The sequence below is a fragment of the Amblyraja radiata genome, chromosome 28 (genome assembly GCF_010909765.2).
Source record: "Amblyraja radiata isolate CabotCenter1 chromosome 28, sAmbRad1.1.pri, whole genome shotgun sequence".
Classification (NCBI taxonomy): Eukaryota; Metazoa; Chordata; class Chondrichthyes; order Rajiformes; family Rajidae; genus Amblyraja; species Amblyraja radiata.
In genome coordinates this window covers 28,469,334-28,487,774 of record NC_045983.1, presented here as the reverse complement: position 1 = coordinate 28,487,774, position 18,441 = coordinate 28,469,334, and the positions used below count along the sequence as shown (strand labels likewise).

The window sequence follows — 18,441 nt, the reverse complement described above, 5'->3', positions numbered from 1 at the left end:
CGTCACCTATTCCTTTTCTCCAGAGATGCTGCCGGATAGGGTGACGTTTCGGATAGAGACCCTTCTTCAGACTGAGAGTCAGCGGAAAGGGAAACGAGAGATATAGAGGTGATGGAGGGAGATATTGAACAAATGAATGAAAGATATGCAAAAAAGTTACGACGATAAAGGAAACAGGCCTTTTGTTGGATGCTTGCTAGGTGGGAACGAGAAGCTGGTGCAACTTGTGTAGGGGTGGGATGGAGAGAGAGGGAATGCCAGTGGGTTGTAAGCTGCCCAAGCGAAATATGCTGGCTCTTCCCATGTTTTCTCATGAATTTCTCATGCTAGCTATAATCATGTTTTGGAATTGGATGAAAGACATACATCATGATTTAACTGAGGAAGAAAGGCCATATTCATGATTTATTTTTGGACCTGTAACATCAAAGCTTATTAAATCCGGTTCGCAGTTTGGAGAAAAATAACTTGCTCACGGTAAGTTAATTTTATGGAGGGAGAGAGGGAAGAATCAGCAAACAAGGCAGGACTCGCGAGTTCGGATCACAATCTATGCTCATTTTAACATGAATAAAGATTGTGAACATGAAAAAAAATAGTTTTCTGGCGCCCATCATATTAATCACATTTATTCGTCAAAGATTCACATCTTTGTGAAGTGTTTGTAGGCTCACGCTTAGATCAGCCATGATTGAATGGATGAGTAGGCTTGATGGGCCGAATGGCCTAATTCTGCACCTACAACCTATGAACATAAAAAGGTGTTGAATTTCAATCACCTTACAATATAATAGAATATACTTTGCCAGAGATACTAATGCGCAAAAATACACCGTCTTTCAAAGCCACGTCATTACGGAAATTGAACCATGAACCTGACTTGTGAATAGCTGAAGATATCTAATGTGACTGTTTTTTTTTTGAAGAAATAATTTGTTTTATATTTTTAAGTCTCATTTCCCCCCAACCCAGCAGATAACTGATTGAAGCATTTCACAGTGCGTGTGTAATGTCGGTTGGAATTGCACTGAGATACAGTCTGAAACTGTGTTGGCAGCAGTCAACCCCCGTCGATATTAGTCGATAATATAGAAATATTAGCCATTTCCCTCGCTCTAACCGAGGCTGTGTCACTTGCTGGCGATTTGCGGCACTCTGCGTATTTTACTTCAGTTAACCTACAAACCACAGCCTTGCTGAGACAGTGCTGTGTGCAGCGCGGTGATTTATCACACAACATGCCACATGGTGAACGACCCAGCAAATGCAACATAAGCTGGGAAAGGGTACAGAGAAGATTTACGAGGATGTTGCCAGGTCTAGAGGGTCTGAGCTATAGGCAGAAGTTGAGTAGGCTGGGTCTCTATTCCTTGGAGCGCAGGAGGCATGATCTATAGAGGTGCATAAGGTCTTGAGAGGAATAAATCGGGTAGGTGCACAGAGTCTCTTGCCCAGAGTAGGTGAATCGAGGACCAGAGTACATAGGTTCAAGGTGAAGGGGAAAAGATTTAACAGGAATCTGAGGGGTAACATTTTCACACAAAGGGTGGTGGGGGCATGGAACGAGCTGCCAGAGGAGGTAGTTGAGGCTGGGACTATCCCAACATTTAAGAGGCAGTTAGACAGGTGCATGGGTAGGACAGGTTTGGAGGGATATGGACCAAACGCAGGCAGGTGGGACTAGTGTAGCTGGGACATGTTGGCCGGTGTGGGCAAGTTGGGCCGAGGGGCCTGTTTCCACACTGTATCACTCCATGACTCTAACACCTCCACATTGCCTGTGAATGGCTTGCACCTGTATTGTTATTCAGCTGGTTGAAATTCAGGCAGCCGACTTAAAATTCCACACATCCCATCGTCCAAATCACACATAAACATAATTTGTTCTAGGTAGGCACAAAATGGTGGAGAAACTCAGCGGGACAGGCAGCATCTCTGGAGTGAAGGAATGGGCGACGTTTCGGGTGGAGGCCCTTCTTCAGACTGATGTCAGGGGAGTGGGCGGGACAGAGATGGAATGTTGTCGGAGTCTACAGTGAAACAATTTTACTATGTGAAAAATGATTCCGTGGGTCCTCACATTATTCTCATGAACTCCTGGCTTAAGTCAAATTCCATGTTTTTATGAGCCGACAACATGATCTCTCCACCTGTATTCTACATGTGTTATTCTTCCACCAACACAAGGTGAAGCTCTCTTCCTCTTGGTAGCTCTCTGGTTAAGCTTTGGAGCTGCAACACCTACTCTTTTATCTCCCACTGTCACACCACCGTCATAGGAGCAGAATTAGGCCATTCGGCCCATCGAGTCTGCTCCACCATTTGATCATGGCTGATCTATCTTTCCCTCTCAATACCATTCTCCTGCGTTCTCCCCGTTACCTTTGACCCCCCCCCCCCCCTAGTAATCAAGGGCCTATCAATGTTTGCTTTGAAAATACCTAATGTTCATCAATTCATAAGTCATAGGAGCAGAATTAGGCCATTTAGTCCATCAAGTCTACTCCGCCATTCAATCTATCTTTCCCTCAACCCCATTCTCCTGCCTTCTCCACATAACCTCTGTGACATTTATGCCTTGGCCTCCACAGCTGTCCGTGGCAATGAAATCCACAGATTTACCATCCTGTGGCTGAAGAAATTCCTTCTCATCTCCATTCTGGTTTAGTTTAGTCTTAGCTTAGTTACAACAAGGAAACAGGCCCTTCGGCCCTCTGAGTCCACACCGACCAGCTATCCCCGCACAGTAACGCTATCCTAGGGACAGTTTACACTGTATATATAGCAAGCCAATTAACCTACAAACCTGTACGTCTTTGGAGTGTGGGAGGAAACTGAAGATCTCGGAGAAAACCCACCCAGGCCAGGGGGAGAACGTACAAACTCCGTACAGACAGCACCCGTAGTCGGGATCGAACCCGGCTCTAAGGAAGTAACTTTACTGCTGCGCCACTCTGTCGCTGATCAGCGTGGACTTGGTGGGACTGTTTCCACACTGTACCTCTAAACTAAACTCAACTAAACTAAACACATCTAAACTAAACTAAATATACATTATTGCCTCTAATCAATCACATTGTATGGGGAAGTTCCAATCAATAAAATAATAGCTTCATATTGCCATGATAGCAAACATCTCCCTTGTTGATTGATGGCAGGAGAAGAATAAATATAAGGTACATTTACTTTACATTGGAATTTGTCATGCTGACAAATGTGTTTGATTTCCTTTGTGCAGTAACACAGTGCAGTAAAGGAAATTAAACTCATAAATGTCTTCACTAGAAGGTCAAAGCTTAACCACGCAATATTTGTTCTTCAAAGGTCAGAAACCACCCTGAAAGTTGGCAAAAAGCAGCTGGATAGCTACTTTAAGCCAGACTGCTTAATACGAAATTAAAATGTAACATGTGATTGGGCTTGGGCAGCTTACAACCCAGCGGTATGAATACAGACTTCTCTAACTTCAAGTAAGCCCTGTTTTCCCTCTCTCTGCATCCTAGTTCTCCAAAGATAGACACAATATGCTGGAGTAACTCAGCGGGACAGGAAGCATCTCTGGGGAGAAGGAATGGGTGACTTTAACTATAAGTCTGACACATGCCACGTACAGAAATACTCAGATGATACAGTGATTGTGGCATGTGTAAGGAACGGGCAGGAGGAGGAATACAGGAACTTGACCAGTGCCTTTTGTGCCTGGAGTGAAGAGAACTGTCTCATCCTGAACACAACTAAGACTAAAGAGATGGTGGTTAACTTTGGCAGGTCCAAGCTCCCCCTTCAGCCGGTCAACGCTGCAGGGGCTGACATTGAGGTGGTGCAGACCTATAAATACCTTGGAGTGCACCTTGACAACAAACTGGACTGGTCTGTCAACTCTGACTCCCTCTACAAAAAAGGCCAGAGCAGACTCTTTTTCCTCAGAAGGCTCAAATCCTTCAATGTGTGTAAGGATATGCTGCACATGTTTTACAACACTGTGGTTGCAAGCGTTATTTTCTACGCTGTTGTCTGCTGGGGCAACAGCATTAGTGCAAAAAACAACAAGAAGCTGGTCAAATTGGTTAAACGAGCTAGCTCAGTGCTGGAGGGGAGAGTAGACTCTGGGATGGTTGGGCTTGAGAGGCGTATGAGGCACAAGGTGCAGGTCATCCTGAAAAACCCCGGGCATCCTCTCCATGTAATTCTGGAGTCAAAAGAGCACCCGGAACTACAACCGGCTCCTCTCCCTGCCCTGTAGAACGGAGCGGTTCAGGAGATCCTTCACCCCTGCAGCCATTAGATTTTATAATTCGGACCGCTAGGCTGTAGGGGGATGCATTCTGCAATTTTTAATTTTTAATTGTTAATTATTGGTCTTTTTAAGTATTTATTGCTCTCAGGTAGTGTCCACATTGTATTCTATGTATTTTCTGTCTGCGTTCGTTTTGAATCTGTGGGTTTGTTTGGTTGGGGGCTTCTGGACATCTGAATTTCCCTGAGGGGATCTATAAAGTATTTATTATTATTATTATTCCTGCACCTGTTTTCTGTTTCTATGTTAACACGTTGGAGTCTGCACTTAGAACGATAAATGGTGCCACACATATAATAATGGCATTATCACATGTAAAACAAATTTAATTGTGTGCTTGCATATGTGGCAATAAATAGCCGTTGATTGATTGAACTTGTCCACTGCCGTTCCCTCCAGCGAGGCAGGTGATAGGAGTCGTCACACCTCGATGGGCCGAATGGCTCAATTCTACTCCTATAACTTGTGAACTTTGGCAAGTGGCCGTTAAAATCGGGAATGGGGAAGCGTTTGATGCAAGGAGAACATGGCGACTGAGGAACGAGGAGGGTTCAGTGGTCTCTGACTGGGTGAAGATGGAGAGGAGGAAGCCCAGTGCAGGGCAGCCCAAATATTTCCTTGTGGGAAAAGAACTTATCCGGAGCTCCCAATACTAATGTGGCTTACGTCCGCTGCTTCAGACAAGTGCATTAGAGAGTTCATTCTTTATGTACACCAACAATTAATATAATTCATAAGTTCATAAGTTGTAGCAGAATTAGGCCATTCTGCCCATCAAGTCTATTTCACCATTTAATCATGGCTGATCTATCTTTTCCTCTCAACCCCTTCCTCCCCGTGACCTGTGTGGGTTTTCTCCTGGATCACCGGTTTCCTCCCACACTCCAAAGGGAAAGACGTAAAGTTTGCAGCTAATTGGCTTGGTATAATTGTAATTTATCTCTAGTGTGTGTGTGTAGGATAGTATTAATGTACAGGGAACTCTTGTCGGTGTGGACTGAGTGGGCCGGAGGCCTGTTTCCGCGCTGTATCTCTAAACTAAACTAAACTTCTCCCCATAACCCCCCGACACAAATGAGTGGTGGCGCCATAGAGTGTGGCAGCCTCGCCTGCAGCTGTTCGTTTTTCACCCTTTTTGTTATTTTTAGTTTGTTAAAAGTTTTGTTTTGGAGGTCTTTTAGTCTTTTGATGTGGGGGGATGGGGGGGAAACCGTTTTTTTTCCAGTCCCTACCTGGGCGAGGATGCGTCCTTCCTCCGAACTGCATCTTCGTCCCCTCCTCGCGGCCTACCACCTGGATTGGCGCGGTCTTTCCTGCCGGAGACCGCCCAGAGCTTCGAGCTGCAGCTCCAGCGTCAGCGCACACCGAGGTACCGTCGCGGAGCAGGGCGATGGCTTACCCGGGTCCAGAGTCCTGGGACTGCCGACTTTAACATCGTGGAGCTGTGGTCTGCGGAGGTTCCAGCCGCAGTGGCGCTGACTTTAAACACCACGGAGCCTGAGATCTTTCGCCGAGATCGCCAGTGTTGGAGCTCCGCCCAGCTCGGCCTGTGGACTTCGGGAGCCGCGGTCTCCGGTAGCCGTTTCGGAACTCCAAGCCGCTGAGAGCGTTCTTCCGACGCCGGAATTCCATCATCCCGACGAGAGGGCCTGAAACATCGGGCTGCCATAGCGGCGACTGCGGAGGCCTCAATAGGCCCTGATCACGGGTGAACATAGAGGAAGTAGACTGAACTTTGCTGCCTTCCCTCACAGTGGGAAACGTATATCCTGCTGTGGGGGGATGTTTTTATGTTTAATATTAAATTCTACAATGTTGTGTTTCTTTTATTGGTGTGCTGCAATGGCAACTCAAATTTCACTGCACCAATTGGTGTATGTGACAACAAACGTCCATCGACCTTTGTCCACCTGTACTAAACTGTCGTTGTGTCCTTGGGCAAGACACTTCACCCACCTTTGCCTGTGTGTGAGCGATTGGTGGTGGTCGGAGGGGCCGTAGGCGCAGATTAGCAGCCACGCTTCCGTCAGTCTGCCCCAGGGCAGCTGTGGCTACAGAAGTAGCTCATCACCACCGAGTGTGACTGAGGAGTGAATGAATAATGCGATGTAAAGCGCCTTGAGTATTCTAGAAAGGCGCTATATAAATCCCATCCATTATTATTATTATTATTATTAATCAGTCTGTCAATCTCCACCTTAAAAAGATTAAATGACTTGGCCTCCACAGTCCTCAGTGGCAATTAGTTCCACAGGTTCCCCATCCCCTGACTAAAGAAATTCCTCCTTGTCTCCTTTCTAAAGGTACGTCCTTTCATTCTGAGGCTATGGCGTCTAGTTCTCTGCTGCAGCTAATGACAATGGGATTCAACTTTGACATTTAAATTGCAGTCTGTTTTTCTTAAAGACTGAGGGCTTCCCGTTCCAGATTTCAGGCTATTATAAACTGGAAAGCACAAGAATGCTACTAACGCCCACTCCACCACCATAACCCCGTAACTCCATTTGCATCTGCTTTGTTTCCTGCCCGGATGGGAGGATGTTAAATTGCTTCCTTCAGTTACCGGATGGGGGAATAGCTGAAGGTAGCAATGGACAGGTGGGTGGAGGTAAGGGCCATATTACAACATTTAACTGCATTAAAATTTGCGATGCAGAATGTGCTGTTTATTGACTTTGAGAACTGTGTTGCACTTCATAAATCACAGCAGGAACTCTGTGCTTGCAGCGGGTAAAGGCACATCAGTCAAGGACTGTTATCACCTTGTTAATGGCAAATGGGGATTTGATACTAGCTTACAAACTAATTAGCTTCTTCTGCCTTGTTTGGCTCCGTTTAGAGATACAGCGCAGAAACAGGCCCTTCGGCCCACCGAGTCCGCACCGACCAGCGATCCCTGCACATTAAAGGGCCTGTCCCACTTTCACAACCTAATTCACAACCTCTGCCAAGTTTGCCCTTGACCCCTACTCGCAGCATGGTCGTCACGAGGTCGTAGGTAAGTCGTAATGCTCGTTGTAGCATCAAGTAGGTCGGGGCGTTTTTCTAGCCTGATGAAAAATGTCCACGAGTAAAAAAGGTCGTGAATTAGGTCTTGAAAGTGGGACAGACCCTTTACACTACCACACCAATTAGCCTACAAACCTGTGGAGTGTGGGAGGAAACTGAAGATCTCAGAGAAAAACCACGCAGGTCACGGGGAGAACGTACAAACTCCGTAGACAGCACCCGTAGTCGGGATCGACCCCGGATCTCTGGCGCTGTAAGCTCTGTAAGGCAGCAACTCTACCACTGCGCCACCCTAACATGTTGGCTCAGGGATAAATCTTAGCTCCGAGATAATGGAATGGAAGATGGCCCGTGAACAGTCAGATATGGAATATATTGTAAAATTACAGGGGTATATTTTAACATAACTCTGCAGGATGCCCAGGGAATCAGGTGGTATACCGGGGCTGAAGAGGGTTCCAACCCAAAACACCATTCATCCTTTTTCCCCCAGAGATGCTGCCTGACCCGCTGAGTTACTCAAGCCCTTGCTTTCCCTCTCTCCATCTCCTCCCCTTCCCAGTTCCCCGACCAGTCAAACGAATAAAGGACGATGGGTGCTATCTGCAAGGAGTTTGTACGTTCTCCCCATGCTTTTCCCCGGGTGACCCAGTTTCCTCTCACACTCCACCAAAGATGTACAGGTTTGTCGGTTAATTGACTTCAGTAAAGATTGTAAATTCTCCCTAAAGTGTCGGATAGTGCTAGTGCACACTATGCGGGGATGTGCTAGTGCAGTGTGCAGGGATCGCTGGTCAGCACGGTCTCGGTGGGCCAAAGGGCCTGCTCTAACCTAAACAAAACATTGTTAAACAAAGACAGAGACTGTATCTGAACAGGAGTTTGTTAATATGTGTTGAGATAATTTAGTCTCAATTATTTGCATCGGTTTTCATTGAGTTGAAAGCTCAATTGGTGTTAAATCCATGAGTCTCTTGGGGAGGTGCCTCTGTCCAAATGTATCCCTCATTCACCATCAGTAGAACAGAGGATCACATAGCTATCTCTGAGAACATGCTGTGTACAATTTGGCTGCTTGGCTTCACACGTTGTAATAGAAGATGCATTTCCGACGTATTCCTTCGGCAGTAACGTTGCTTGGAATGTCCAAACAAGTGTGACTCTCATTAAGTATTTTATGTTTCACTTTACATAACAGATCAAGCAATTACCAGTCTGACTGAATGCCCAGCTAATTATTTCATCTCTTCATAAGTTCTAGCAGAATTAGGCCATTCGACCCATCAAGTCTACTCCACCATTCAATCATGGCTGATCTAACTCTCCCCCTCAACCCCATTCTCCCCTTAACACCAGACACTCGTACTAATTAAGAATCTATCTATTTCTGCCTTATCTCTACCCATTGATAGCCTCCACAGCTGTCTGTGGCAATGAATTCCAGATTCACCACCCTGACTTGAATAAGCTTTCCCGGGATTTGATAAAGTCCGTAATTTCAAAAAAACTGAATTTAAACCAAAAGACATGATTTTTTTAATTGATTTTTTTAAAATTCAGTTTCACCTGATGTCATCAAAATCTTCATAGCATGATCTCAAAGCTGCAAAATGACCTGTTATTATATTAATACAACATTCACAAACTCTATTTGATAAAGCAACAACCAAAAACTAAGGAATAACTACAATTTATTTTCAAACACCAAGTTGACCAATACGATTATCATGCAGCACCAACTAAATTCCTTGAAGAATAAAGAGTTTTGGTATAAACTACCATTTCAGATTGCTGCTGGTTTTGCACTGATTGCTTCGAGATGGTCTTTGTTGGTTGTGGAGCACCGGGCCCAGATAGTGCCATCTACTGTGAACATGCTGTAACATTTTCTAAACAGCATGTTCCATCTTCTCTGTAACTTGGTGACAAAAGCCGAATGCACCACTCCACCATTGTGGCATTCTGAAATGTGGCTTCACCAACTGCAACATGACCTCCCAACTTCTATACTCACTCATGACTGATGAAGAACTCCAATATGCCAAAAGCCTCGTTGATCAAATCTACCTACCTGTGATGCCACTTACAATTAATTATTTGTTTATATATTTAAGACTCTTATAAGCTGTTCATGTCACCAAGCTGTGTTCTCCAGCTAGATCATTGCTGCCCTCCAGTGGCACAATTGATTGCTGTGCCTGACATTACTAACCAAATTACTAGAGAAAAGGAATAGGCGAAGTTTCGGGTCGAAACTCTTCTCAAGACTGAGTCAGGGGAGAGGGAAACCAGTAACCTCTAGTTTCCCTCGCCCCAGATTCTCCGTCTGAAGAAGGGCGTTGACCCAAAACCTTAGCTATTCTTTTTCTCCAGAGATGCTGCCTACCAACTGAGTTACACAGCATTGTGTGTCCATCTTCAGTGCAAACCAGCATCTGCAGTTCAATTGCTATCCAAAGTACTGGTCAGAACTTGCACATGGGCAGTTCAATTACATTAAATATGCAGTTTGAATTTCACTATGCAATTTTATTCCACACAAAACTAAGCATTTCAACAAGTTTTCATAAAAGTAACAATTCGATGTTGCTAAATTCTGTGACTGGCCCCACTGCTGAATTAGCCCCTCAAATTCTAATTTTGTATTAATCGCCCCAAAGACCAAGGAGCTCATTGTAGACTTCATGATGTCTAGGGGCGGCACACACACCCCCATCCACATCAACGGGACGGAGGTGGAACGTGTTTCCAGCTTCAGGTTCCTGGGGGTCAACATCTCCGATGACCTCTCTTGGACCCACAATACCTCAACTCTGGTCAAGAAGGCTCACCAGCGTCTCTTCTTCCTGAGGAGACTGAAGAAGGTCCATCTGTCTCCTCAGATCCTGGTGAACTTTTACCACTGCACCATCGAGAGCATCCTTACCAACTGTATCACAGTATGGTATGGCAACTGCTGTCTCCGACCGGAAAGCACTAGAGGGTGGTGAAAATTGCCCAACGCATCACCGGTTCCTCGCTCCCCTCCATTGAGTCTGTCCAAAGCAAGCGTTGTCTGCGGAGGGCGCTCAGCATCGCCAAGGACTGCTCTCACCCCAGCCATGGACTGTTTACCCTCCTGCCATCCGGGAGGCGCTACAGGTCTCTCCGTTGCCGGACCAGCATCTTCCCTGCGACTGTCACACTACTCAACAGTGTACCTCGGTGACTGCCAATCACCCCCCCCCCCTGGACACTCCTCCCACAGGAAAAATACTATGTCTGTATACATGTAAATAGATTTATTTATTGAAATCATATTCTATGTCGCTTCCAGGGAGATGCTAACTGCATTTCGTTGTCTCTGTACTGTACACTGACAATTAAAGTTGAATCTGAAAATTTGTTTTGCAATTCTCTGCACAAAATAGCCAAACACAGGACTAAAGGGCCAGAACTACAGGAAGAGGTACTCCTGAACAGGGTAGGACTTTATTCCTTGGAGCGGTCACCACCATTGACTCAATTCACACTTCATGCTGCCCCAGAAGAGCAGCCAACATAATCAAAGACATGTGCCATCCCAGTCGTCCCTTCTTCCTGCTCATGCCAGGCAGAAGTTATAGAAGCATGTACCACCAGACTCAGGACCAGCTTATTCTCCATACCAGGCACCTGAACACTCCTTCCATGAGCTATGAGTTTGATTCACCCCTACCCCATTGAGGACATTGGACTTGGTTTAAGAAACTGATGCACCTATATTCAGCCTTCTGCATTTCCCTTTTGTACTCTAGTTTCAACTTATTGTATTATGTATGTATATCTGATGTGTTGGGATGGCAAGGACCTCTACTGTGAAGAGAGTGAACGCTGGCGCGCTTTGGCTGCCGCTGCTCTCTCTTCACACTGTTTTTGATTTTCTGTTTTTGGATTGAATTCTGTTTTTAATTTGTGTCTCTGTGATGTCTTTATTACTTGTTATATTCCGATTATATGTTATTCCGATTACTATGTAAGGTGTCCTTGAGATGTCTGAAAGGCGCCCATTAAATAAAATTTTTTATTATTATTATCACTGAACCTCAGTACATGTGACAATAATAAATCCAACCCTCATTTGAATTGAAGCTGGCATTTTGCCCAAGCAATCAATCAAAAAGCCAAAAGCAGTTCAGAAGCAATTCCTTTATTCTTGTTTTAATTTCACACAACAAACCAAAGTTATGAGTTGTATACCTGTACATAAAATAATGCAATTTGTAAACTCAATGGACTTCCACCTTGTTGATCTGGAGTCCAGTAATAGTAAATGTTTAGTTGTTATGATTTGGTGGCTTCAAAATTCATCGAGGTGCAATCTTCTGTGCTTCCAAATCACCTGAAAAGCAGCATAAAGTCATTGAATTGCATTTGGATAAATGTAAGGAGGGTAAAGACATTCACTAATTATCATATTAATAATAAAAAAAATTTAAAGCAGTGATGTCAGGACAATAAACTGAAGTTTCTATGTTGGACAGTAGCCTTTGCACAGCACATTAAGGTTTTGACTAACTGTAATCAATAATACAGACTAGCTTAATGCACATAGACAATAGGGGCACGGAGACACAAGCTAACATTCAGATCAGATGTCAGATTAAGTGGATCAAGAAAGCTTCCACAAATAATCATGAAAATCTGTACCATAGAGCGCAAGATCTAATTGATTACCCATGTTGATAAAACCACCTTAAAATACAGCTGATGCTAATACATTTGGTAGATAACAACATTTAGTGAGCTATTGCATGGCAACAGACATTTTAGAGCTTTAAGCTGCAGCCTGAGCCATCGAGAGCATGCACAATACGTGTTCCCTGTAAGCATAGACTGCAAAACACAAGTCCGCAGTAACTAAAAACAGGATCATACTATTTGGTCTTTGCGTTGAGAGTTGGTGGATTTTTTGCCAGAACACCTCCTTTGAAATGACCAAAAATCAGACTTTTGCTTTAATAAGCAGCCCCATTTAAAATGAAAAAATTTACCATGAGGTTGGTTTTCCTAAATTGAAGACATTTTCCAGACATTATTCATCATGGCTTCTTCAACCTGTCGACAGGGCAAAGTGAAATAAGATATTAAAAACAATTAAGTGGTACATTCATGATCCTAAAATACAGACAAAATGTTTAGCACCCCAGGCAAATAAGTCAGGTAAGTTACAGCCCCCATCTGCTCATTGCACCAGCACAAAATGGACAGCGCATTTTGTCACCGTTATAGGAAGGATGTTGCTAAGACCCGAGCTACAGGGAGAGGTTGAGCAGGCTTCGATTTTATTCCTTGGAGAGCAGGAGGATGAGGGGTGATCTAATAGAGGTGTACAGGATCATGAGAGGAATAGATGAGTAAATGCACCGTCTTTTACCAGAGTAGCGAAATCAAGAACCAGACATAGGTTTAAAGCAAGGGGGAAAGATTTAATAGGAACATGGGCGATTAAAAAAAAAAAACACAAATGGGAGGTAGGTACTATCACAACATTTAAGAAACATTTGGACAGGTACATGGACAGGATAGGTTTAGAGGGATATGGGTTAAATACAAGCAGGTGGGACTAGTGTAGATGGGACATGGTGGGCAGGTTGCGCCAAAGGGCCTGTTTCTATGCAGTATGACTACAATAAAATAAATGAAAACAGGATTTGACCGAGCCAAAGTCTTGTCTGACTAAACAGTTATAGCAAGCTATTAAAAGTACAAGTGCCTTTAGAAAGTAAATGGCGTTGAAAGGTAGTGATTAAGTGTTCCCGACCAATTGCGTTACAGCGCAACTACAACCAGCTGGGTCTGCTTTACTTTATGGTCATCTCCACAGCAGACCAGAAACTGCATCACTGATCGCCTTGGTATGTGACCAGCTGTTTTAAGCACAAATTACTGTCAACCAAAACAGCATATTCACTCTCAGTGACATCTTTAGGTGTTCAACTGGCTGACATGCTTAATGAGCAAATGCTTCTATGAAAATTACAGCAACTTCCACACAAACCCACTCACCTGTTCAAGCAAGATGCAGCAATCCTTGATCAGTTGAGGCACATTATTCAAACACCTATGGATAAAATTCACACTGAGCAATCTTTTTTTATTATACAAGTTAACTAGTATAAAATGGACAGTAGTAGTGTATCAACAAAAATACCAGGTCAACAAACATATTCAGCATGCCAACCAACGATGCCAAATGATGAATTCCTCTAGCACTATTTTATGAACAACCCATCAAGAAGTACTGCTGGGCGCAGATACGATAGTGCAAATTTATAAAGTGCTCCTCAAGCATGCAAATATAAAAGTTCCAAATGCAAATTGCATTTAATATTAAAATGTATGTAATATAATTTAAAAATCACCCCTTTAATTCTTCTAAGTTTACAGTGCCCTCCACAATGTTTGGGACAAAGACCCATCATTTATTTATTTGCCCCTGTACTCCACAATTTGAGATTTGTAATTGAAAAAAATCACGTGGTTAAAGTGCACATTGTCAGATTTTAATAAAGACCATTTTTACATATTTTGGTTTCACCATGTAGAAATTACAGCTGCGTTTATACATAGTGTCCCCTTGTAAAGAATGTGCACTTTAACCACATGTGATGGTTTTCCTATGACAAATCTCAAATTGTGCAGTAGAGGCAAATAAATAAACGACGGGTCTTTGTCCCAAACATTATGGAGGGCACTGTAAATCCTTGACAAAACCAAAGCTACAATAATTTAATGATATGAACAATGCCAACATAAAAGTCTTTCCCAGTCTGCTTTCATAACATACCTTAAAACACATAGGAAGTGATCCAACCTTTAGAGAAAATAAGAACTACATTAGATCCAACTTACTTAACTAATGACATTACAGGCTGGGAGTCAATGAGACCAACTACTGGCCTGTACAGTTCTGTTCAGCACATCAAGATATGCACACGATCTTTCACACAGCAGTTGAACAGAAAAATCATCACAACAGAACTGGTATTCCGAGCTTTAGTCAAATTAGTTTATCCTACAAACCAATGAACACAAGTTACCTCGCTGAAAGGGAAATGACATCATACCCCCATGGTGCACTGAACGTTTGAGTGTGGTTTCAACCTCACTGTTTAGTTGTCAGCAAATGCATCTGTGCTGGTGCTGAGAAGTGAAGATGAAGGAGACCTTTAAAATAAAAAATAAATTTCTTAACCCTTCATCTCATTGTTGAGATTATTTCTCATTACATTCTTTCTGAATTACTGACAAATCTCATCCTATGTTGTTCTATTCTCATGTGTCAACAAGCAATTGTTCTGTAGTTTAATCCCACTGGACAAACATCAAAGGTCCAGCGGGTAAAGCAAAGACTACAAGTTTATCTTTGAGGCATTTCCAACAACACAAATCTATTGTAAAGAAACGGTTGGGATAGACCTCATTTCCAGCCATGTGCCACTTGTCATGCAACAAAGAGCTTTTCACCGGATCTCAGTACACGTGACACTAAACTAATGACTTAAAATTAATCCATATGGCAAATGTAATGCAAAAAATACATCTATCCTGCATTGTAGTTAAGGTAAATGAGCACCTTATGCTTCTAAAACAACGGTAGGTTGCCCAAGGATAGAGCTACATGTGGTGGATGGAATTTAACCCAGGCAAGTGATGTTTGCATTTTGGGTCTTCTAATACTGACTGAACATATATACCAAATGGCTGGGAACATTGATGTATAGGACCTTAGGACACTCGGTGGATAGAGTAGTGTTGATCTCACTTGCCTTCAGAAGCAGCAGTATAGAAGCTGCAGCTATACAGACATTGGGGTTGGCCACATAATTGTGCAGTTATGGTCACACTATGGAAAGGATGTACTAGGGCAGAAAAGCCCTCCAACAACATCTACCAGTGTTGACCTGCACTTCAGAGCTTGCTAATGTCTTAGCAAAAATTGAATTCAATTCCACTTCTTTAATGTTAAATTGACCCCTGGCTTTTCAACCAATGTTGAAATCACTGATGTCAAGCCCACCCCAACGTTCCACTCTTAACAGCAAGCCTTAATGCGCTGCAATTTAGTTTAGGAAAAAAAATATGTAAATGCCCCTCCCATACTCCTCGCTCCCTTTTCATAACCCGTTACTTGCCAAATTCAGTTATTTTTTGTTGAATCTCCACGTGTTGCTACAGACCTTTTTGGAATACACCATTTAGTTATCACAAAGCCATTTCAATTTTGCTGGAGTAGTTCAGTCTGGATCAGTTTGAGAAACTCACCAGAGTAATTAGGCCGCTCTTAGAATCTCAATTCCCAGATTGGAGCGATTTCATCCAGAATATCTAACAAGAGAACATTGAGATAGTATTGTCAGATATCGTAAACTCTTACAATAATCAAGATATTGATTTTGTATCAAGAAACTGGTCAGATAAAAGATAGTCTATGATATGTTCAGAAGGCCTAGTCATTCATTCACTGTCAATCAGAGCAGTTGAACATTTTGGCACTCATCATAACAATTTATAAAAGTGGCAGAGGGAAAGGACGATGAAAATTAAGAGGTCAAATGATTGCAACACAAAGATGCAGCTTAATAATAGTCATCATTTAATTCTAGTTATAAAATCAGGGAAACTCTAAAGTGGGCTCCAATTTCTTACAAGTACACAAAATCAAGGAAAAACACATTGGATGCAGTTCACTTAAAAGTTATACCACACTTCAAGCTCAGTAGATTTGATGCTGTTAAAGGACTGAGCAGTAATCATTAATACTTCAATTTGCCAAAACACTAGAAATTTACATATTTGCATTAAAATTGAATAACATTAGTTTAATTTAGCCACTACCTTAATATCTTCACATACAAATGCCAACCACCTAGGCAGCAAAATAAATTACCATGTAGTCATGTCACCATTCTGCAGCTCCAGTCCCCTTTGTCGATGATTGTGACTATCCATCTTTGAATAGACAAGGAAGAGAAAGAAAATTTAAAATTTCTGCACAATTTCTCTAATCACACCATAAAAGGTTTTAATTCAAAAATCTCAGAAGTGGTCAAATACAATCATGTGGCATTAAAAAAAAAAAGTGTCCTTTCGAGATAGTAACACGACCGGTAAAGTGTAACCGGGCGTGGGTTGCAAAGAAAGTTTACTTTCAGCACTCTGTTCCAGATTTATCTATTTAAAAAGACAAAACTCTGAACAACATGCTGGCCACAAGGGTTCTCTGGATATACTAATTCTCTCACCTGTACACTGCACTTTGTAAAGCGGCCACAATTGATTTTGATTCGTACATCTCGGTCCAACAATCTTGCCTATGATTTATTGAAGATACAATGATTAATTTCATTTCACGAGAGCAAATATAATAATGTCAAATGCTCAAAAACTGGACACTTCAATGCCATTGGAAGTATATAGCATTAGTGATTTGTGGAATAATCTGGCATTCATCCTAAACCCCACTGTCTAATATTACAACATCTAATTTGAGGAAGGACATTCTTGCTATTGAGGGAGTGCAGCGTAGGTTCATGAGGTTAATTCCCGGGATGGCGGGACTGTCAAAAGATGAAAGAATAGAGAGACTGGGCTTGAATCACTGGAGTTTAGAAGGATGAGAGGATATCTTATAGAAACATATAAATTATTAAGGGATTGGACACGCTAGATGCAGGAAACATGTTCCCGGTGTTTTTTCACGGAGTTGTGAATTTGTGGAATTCTCTGCCTCAGAGGAGGCATTCAAAAGTGTGTTAGATAGAGCTCTTGGGGCTAGCGGAATCAAGGGGTATGGGGAGACAGCAGGAATGGGGTAGTGATTTTGGATGATAAGCCATGATCACATTGAATGGCAGTGCTGGCACGAAGGCCTATTGTCTATGTATAGATGAGAATGTACAAGGTATTAGTACATTTGCAGATGACACAAAGGCGAGTAGTTTCATAGACATCAAAAAACAGCGCAGTAGGCAAATGGGCCACAAAATGGCAGAGATTAATGCAGACAAGTGGCATGTCAAACCAGGGAATATTGTAGAGCAGTGGTGTCTCAGCCTAGAGTAATAGTTTTGTGGTGTCACGGTAGAGTGGTAAAGTGGCTTATGGTACAGTACATTGGTTTGCATTAGTAAGGGTATTGAGTATAGAAGCTAGGACTTAGTTACACATGTTTGGAGTATTGTGTTCAGTTTAGGTCACCAGGACTCAAGGGCCTAAGCTAGAGAAAAAGGCTGGGCAGGCTAGGACTTTATTCCTTGGAGGCTGCGGGGCGATTTTGTAGAGGTGTATGAAATCACGAGGGGAAATAAATGAGATGAATGCAGTGTTTTACCCAGCGGAGGGGAATCAAGAATCAAAGGATGCAAGGCAAAGAGAAATGAATAGACAAGGCGAATAAAACAAGGAGAGCGACGTGGCCGGGGAGTAGATGCAGGGTGCAAGCCGGGATCTGTAACAGGCCTCATTATCATCAGTGCAACGGCAAGCCTGCAGAGATGGAAGCAGAGCCTGTGTTTGTGTGGCCGCCGATCCGGGGAGAAGGGAGGCGCGACATTCCTCCCTGCCCCACAGTAAGAGCGGGTCCGCGGCGTGAGGAGGGCCGATCGCGGGAACCGGCATCGTGGCTGAGGGATAAGGGAAAACCGGGGAGCCAAGGATGGGCGTGGACATGGCGGAGGAGGTAGGATCACGGGTCCACGCCACCACCCAGCGATGAGACGAGAGCCTGGGATGAGGATAAGACAGGCCGCATGGACGGAGCGGGAGCGCCTCCACTCCAGCCCGGAGGGGTATTGGGTGGAGGACGAGGGCCAGCCGAGAGCCCGGGGACCGAGCTGAGCGGGACCCCCTCCTGCGCCGAGAAGAGAGACCGGACCGGGCCCCCAGTAGCAGGCCTAATTGAGCGCATCCTCCTTCTCTTCCCCCCCCCCCCCCCCACCACCCTCCCTCCTGCTCCTCATCCAACGCCGGCGACGATGGGAGGAGGGGCCCGGAGTTGGGGCAGCAGACGCGGGCCCCGGGACCAGGCCATGTAGGGCGGACGTTTCCCCCCCACCACCCCCAATCCACCGCCGGCGATGAGAGGGGACCAGGGGGGGTGAGCACGGACTCGG

The 18,441-nt window shown here is 43.8% G+C and overlaps 1 long non-coding RNA gene and 2 other non-coding genes across 4 annotated transcripts; all 3 read right to left on the bottom strand.

The window, feature by feature from the left end:
• Positions 1–11,455: 11,455 nt before the first annotated feature.
• Positions 11,456–16,917, bottom strand: LOC116989033. 2 transcript variants are annotated; one of them, XR_004416109.1, is made up of 8 exons: positions 16,573–16,917; positions 16,218–16,279; positions 15,593–15,655; positions 14,368–14,470; positions 14,115–14,141; positions 13,334–13,388; positions 12,319–12,382; positions 11,456–11,666 (listed from the first exon to the last, which is right to left on the bottom strand). It is a non-coding gene; the product is annotated as an uncharacterized LOC116989033 (long non-coding RNA). The 2 variants fall into 2 exon arrangements; XR_004416108.1 differs by having other exon boundaries at positions 14,368–14,494; positions 16,573–16,876.
• Positions 13,459–13,594, bottom strand: LOC116989225. The gene has a single exon (XR_004416185.1). It is a non-coding gene; the product is annotated as a small nucleolar RNA SNORA8 (small nucleolar RNA).
• Positions 14,619–14,752, bottom strand: LOC116989230. The gene has a single exon (XR_004416190.1). It is a non-coding gene; the product is annotated as a small nucleolar RNA SNORA18 (small nucleolar RNA).
• Positions 16,918–18,441: the final 1,524 nt, after the last annotated feature.